Source organism: Spinacia oleracea, chromosome 6 (genome assembly GCF_020520425.1).
Source record: "Spinacia oleracea cultivar Varoflay chromosome 6, BTI_SOV_V1, whole genome shotgun sequence".
Taxonomy (NCBI): domain Eukaryota; kingdom Viridiplantae; phylum Streptophyta; class Magnoliopsida; order Caryophyllales; family Amaranthaceae; genus Spinacia; species Spinacia oleracea.
In genome coordinates this window covers 128435315-128441368 of record NC_079492.1, presented here as the reverse complement: position 1 = coordinate 128441368, position 6054 = coordinate 128435315, and the positions used below count along the sequence as shown (strand labels likewise).

General features: G+C 36.7%; 1 long non-coding RNA gene across 1 annotated transcript; it reads right to left on the bottom strand.

The window, feature by feature from the left end:
* Window positions 1–3207: 3207 nt before the first annotated feature.
* LOC130463617 (uncharacterized) lies at window positions 3208–5768 on the bottom strand. The gene is made up of 3 exons (XR_008923822.1): window positions 5270–5768; window positions 4456–4654; window positions 3208–3557 (listed from the first exon to the last, which is right to left on the bottom strand). It is a non-coding gene; the product is annotated as an uncharacterized lncRNA (long non-coding RNA).
* Window positions 5769–6054: the final 286 nt, after the last annotated feature.

Here is a 6054-nt window from a genome sequence, read left to right as displayed (position 1 = left end):
GATTGTGACAGAACGCTGGATCAATTTTACAGCGTGAGGCTTAGGCTTAAGGCTAGAGTCAATACTCAGATTCTGGAATTGTGTGTTGTTTCACGTCGGTTTTAGGCTGTATTTATAGGAAAAGAGTGTGTGGAAATATATATTTTAAGATACGAATCCAAAGAAAATCCGGAAATATAACGGCCCCAGGCATTTTCAGCGCCCAGGGCTGGGTGCCGAAGATTTCGGCGCCCAGATCCAGGCGTTGAAAATGGGATCCGGGCCGAGTTTTTTGTCAGATTTGGACTCTTAGAACACGGAGCTTTTGAGATTTATTTGGGTCTTTTAGTGCGTATTAACTTATGACGGAATGCGTCTGGACCCGTTACGAACTCTAGGCTCGTTAGGAATTTAATTAATACGTAACTCTTATTTTCGAATTATACCAGGAATGCAAATTCTATCTCTTTCAGGATTTATGTTGGAGTGCAACACCTAATTCTGACAGGTTTCTATGTTTTATGACTTTGCCACTTTTAACAACTACCTTTTACGGCAGTTACTATTCTTAGCAGGTTTCTATAAATAGCAGTTTTGGCTGAAATGTAAAGGGTGATTGAGATTCGTTATTTTATAGGAGATGCGTTGCCAAGTGGAGATTTTATGTTCTCATCATCGAACCTTCCCTTTCGGGAATGGGGACAAAAGTAGGCGTCTACATATGTTCGCAGGATTTTCTGCAATTTAGTCAATAATGGTCGGAATCGTATAATTTTATAGTGAATTTCGCATGTAAACGACGTTTTAAAATTTTGACTAAAATCAAATATTTGATGTTGAACCCAGAATTCCCAAATTCGAAGCCTAACTATGACGTTTCGGAGGTTTTAGTTTTTCGAACGCAAAATTTATATTTTTTTGGATGTTATATTAAATATTTGCGATTCTTGTTTGTAAATCTTGAATCTATGATTGACCTACTGTATATGTTTAACAATTTTAATGCATAAGCTTATTAATTATACAACCTAATTTCTAATTGTAATTAATTTGTTGAAATTCGAATAATTTAGAATTTGATTTGATTTTCATAATTAATTAGCAATTTAATTAGGATCCTATGATTAAAAACCACCATAAAATTTGTTAAAATTGAAAAGTTTTAAAATTTTATGACCTAGATTTGAATCCATGAAAATAAATATAATCGAAAATTAATTTGAATAATAAATTTTCGATTTTTGGCCGAATTTAATGAAATTAATATGATTTATTAATTCGTCGATTAAATTAAAGTATAAAAATATTAATTTTTATAAAACCGACCACCAATGTTGCACGCACGAAGCAAATAAAGCTAAGTGTTACTCGTAAGGGTGTTGCTTTGTGCGGGCATGCGACGACGAGCAAGGGAGTTCGTCGCCAATGCGGTACAAGGCGACGAGCAACAAGGCATGCGCGGCAGCAAGGGTGTTGTGCCGTGTGTGCCGTGTGGGGTCGAGAACCAAAGGGCATCGATGCTACGGAGCGCCAGGCACGAGGCAAGGCAGCAGCATGCGAGCAAGGGAGCTCGCATGCGCTGCGCATGCCGCTGCCCAGCGCTGGCAGCATCCGCGAGCAAGCAAGCAGCCACAAGGGCATCGAGCACAGCCCGCATCACTCGGCCACACGCAAGCAGGCCTGGGCGCTGCTTCGTGCATGCGGCCCATGGCGCTGCGGTAGTGTTGTGCTTGGGCGAGGCTTGGGCTTCGGCCTAAGGCCTTGCCTTAGTACGTAAGGGACGTTTAAATTTTAATTTTGATTTTTCGGTTGAAAACGATTTTAATTAAATTTAAAATTCGTAATTTAATTTTGAATAATTTAATTATTATAAATTTATTTATACTAATTATTTTACTAAAATTAAAAACTTGATTAAATTTAAATTAATTAATTTAATCAACTGAAAATAAATTAAAGGATTTAAATATTTTATATGAGCTTTAAATTTTAATTAAAACTGTAAGTTTCCAGTTGGACTAGGAAATACAATTTTGTGTTTAAAATTCGTAAAGCCCGTAAAATTCTTGGTTTTAGTGGGAGCGTTTTAGTCATAAACTCTTGATTAGGTCTGCACTTCTTTAAGGTTAAAACAACTCGATTAGAATTAATAAGGATTGAATAATTTGTAGATTATTGGAAGCCTTGATTAATTGCTGCAAATATTTATGTGATGCATAATATGTTCTACTAACCAGCTATGTGGGCCATTCATTGATTAATGAATGGGTGAATGGTATATTGTAAATGTACTGTTTTGCAGGTTATGGAAAGTGACTAGTATGGCCTAAATAGGATTGAAAATATGGTCTGCGTACCATTAATTTGAATGTAAAATTGGTCTAAAGTACCAAAGTTTTATTTCTTTAAATATGGTTTGCGTACCATCAAATAATTGTAATTAGTTTCAATTATAGCTTATCCTATTTGAAGAAAATGGCGCCTCCCATGGTGAAATTCAAGACGGAGTTTCCAATCCATTTTCAAGACGGAGTTTGAAGTTGAAGCTTCAAGATGAAGTCGGGCCATACTAGATCACACTTATATCTTATGCATGCTTTAAGTTATTTATTGCTTTAAATATGTCTTAATTATGCATGAGATTATGGCTTGATTATGTTGCATGATTAAGGATTTTAGTTCACTTAAAATCTAACCAACATAGTAAGAGCCTTAAGTTCCAAACACGTGTGGAAAAAGGGTCATTTGCATCGCACTTTTAAGCACATTTGCGTCGCACATCGTGCGTGGCAAAAGCTCTCGACGCAAATGACTAAAAGTCATTTGCGTCGCACATTTGTGCGACGCAAATGAACCTTATTTGCGTCGCACATTTAGCAAATGTGCGTTGCAAATGACTTTTCAGCACCATGCCTGAAAAGTCATTTGCAACGCACATTAGCTAAATGTGCGACGCAAATGACTTTTCAGCACCATGCCTAAAAAGTCATTTGCAACGCACATTAGCTAAATGTGCGACGCAAATGACTTTTAGGCGAAAAAAAAAAAGTCATTTGCCACGCACATTAGCTAAATGTGCGTTGCAAATGACTTTTTTTTTAAAAAAAAAATTCGTTTTTTAATATTTTAGTTACAACCCAATAAAAGGCAAATTCACCATAGATCACCCAACATGTTGATAACCTAACTACACTTTTAACATAAAAGTTTAAGTGAACCATAAACGAATGAGGCCCAAGATATCATTCAAGCAGATGAAAAAAACTCCATTGTCAGACCAAAATCAAACAAATTACAATATGAAATAAAAATAAAAATTTGAACCGAGAAAAAAAAAGCCGAGAAATTAAAATTGAAGCACACTAAATTATGAATTTACAGCGTTCGTGCGACACTAAGACAAACAGGGAGGACTTCTCCTGGACGCTTCAAAATTTCAATTACCAAATCAATTTGAGAGTTGAGATCATGCTTGGATAAGCAACTTCCCATGACACACGTAGCACGCAGCGTCAGCGTCAGCGTATTCAAAGACAAATGAGGGACCGATAAACCTGAATGTCAGCGTCAGCGTAAACCTGAATGTCAAAAAGCTTATCAATTAGTAAAATACTAACCAATACCTGCACGCACCGATAAGCTCTCCCAGAACAGAAAGGGGAAACGACAGCAATGATAAAAGGATAAGATTGCATATACCCATAAAAGAGGGAGACAAATCTGGGATATAAAATTTCAATGTTCAACTAGTAAAGCAGAACTTATCAGGCAATAAAAGTTTCAATGTTCAACTAGTAAAGCAGAACCCATAAAAGTTTCAAATCTGGGATATAAAAGTTTTAATGTTTCAATGTTCAACTATTAAATATAGAAGGATGCCATATTATCAGGCAATCAACAAATCAAATTACATTCATCATTCTCGAATAGAAAATGAAGATGAACAGAGAGGAAATTTAAAACATAAAAGAAATGGACAAGATACCCTGTGAAAAAGCACAATATGTGGAGTCCCAAACTGGCAATAAATTAGATTAAGGCATATTGACCCCAATTCCCCACACTATACCGCCAATATAGTGAACCAAGAAGCTCAAGGGAAATTGATATGTATTAGCGTAGACTTACTAAGAAAAAAAACACCATGTAGCACGAGCTGTTAATTAGTTTTGATGTTCTTTTTGAATGTGATACATTTTGCTTCCATGCTGGTTTTATGTCTATGTCTATGGAGATACTGATCTTTAGGTAAGTATTAAACTAATTATACCTGTGCCGCAATCCAATTCAATTCAATCCAATCCAAAACAACACAAGCATATTCTACCACTAGGCATGCCTCTACCAACTTCAATCCTGTTGTGAAAAACCTAACAGTAATTGGCTAAGCTGAAACTGTCCTATGACAGATCGGCAGTAACCCATTGAACAGAAAAAAAATATTTCCTTATTTTACTGATTGAATAGAGGCCTCACCTTGGGAGAAAACCAATGGCACTAACCCTCATTCAATGGAGTATACCAGAAGCTGAACCCACCCTCAAGCTGCATTGCTGCTTCATGGTGATTCTCTGTTGCTGGTTCTGCGTTGTGACTGGTCAGAAGAAGCACCTGCTGTGAGATATGACTCTGAACTTGATGGCAACCATTCATTGTTTTCCACACATGAACAAGCCTGCAACAAGTTGTAAATTAGTTTCGTATGAGGGCACACGAAAGTGATTTAAATGCATCCTACATAGGCAAATGGCAAACCAATTAATTAGGTACATGCCTCAAAATAGAATGGATCTGTCATTTAGTCACTATATAGGTTCTAAGGACTCTTCAAATGTTCTTTTTTGTTGTTAATCATGAGTTTCCTGGGATTTTGCGATAGCTAAGCTTAGTTTACAAGAACTTCACTCGTTATGGCATCTTGATGTAGTACATATATATTTCACATAGCTTCAATCATAACATTCATGGGCTCATTTTTTCTTCAATTTCGACTCTGTTTAGTAACCTAACTCAGATATAAGAAACCAGGATTTAAATTCCCCGTTGGATTTCGGAAAAATTTATGAAAATTACATTGAACATAATAACCCAGAAAATTTTTAAACAAAAAAATCAACAACAAATAATACGAAATACGAAATATACAATTATAAAATAAAATAAAGGAATGTTGTGAAAAACAATTAAACAAAAACAATTAATAAATTCAATAAATTAAACAAAAACAATTACTACATAGAAATCGAATTTTAATAAATAATGGATGGATTTTGAAGAACAAATGAATCACCTTTTAAATCTCTTGGTTTTCCGTTGTGCCACAGTTTGGAGAATTGTTTTCTGTTAATGGCATCTCCCCTCTCATGGCTGCTCTCATCGTCGTCCTCGTTGCGGCCTTCCTCCTACTCTTCGACTTCACCGTCATCTCCAAGCTTTGTCGCCGCCGCTCCCACTGTAGAAGAAGCATCAACAATGCTAGGTTCCTCGATTCGGAGACCTCCAATCCCCTCGCCCATCGACTCACTCATCCACGACCCGACCCGGCCTGCTTCCTCCGATCCCCGTGCCGAAACCTAGGGTTTTTCCCTTCTTCCCATTGTCGCAGAGATTGAATTTTTTCAGAATAAAAAGAGAGGTACGGCTTGGTGGTTCAAAGGGAAAAGGTTGATTCTGGATTTTTGAAGGTGAGATGGGAGGAGATGGAGTTCCAGCGATGGAGATTTGGAAAGTAGGATGAGAGAGAAGAGAGAGGGGAGGCAAAGAGTTCTGGAATGTAGGATCTGTGAGAAAAAAAATGAGAAAATAATAAAAGTATGACCTGCGTCGGTCAATTATTGATGTGCGACGCACTTGATGAGTAAATTGCCTCGCTGTTTAACTAATCACCGACGCAAATCATTAAATTGACTTATGAGGTCCATTTTGCGTCATAGATTAGTAAATCACCGACGCAAATGACTTTTGCAAATTAAAATGAGTATTTTTGCGTCGCTCATTAGAATGAGCGAGGCAATTATACCGACGCAATTGAGCGTTTTTGTACTAGTGAAACTTTAAAAATTGAGTTAAAAGGTG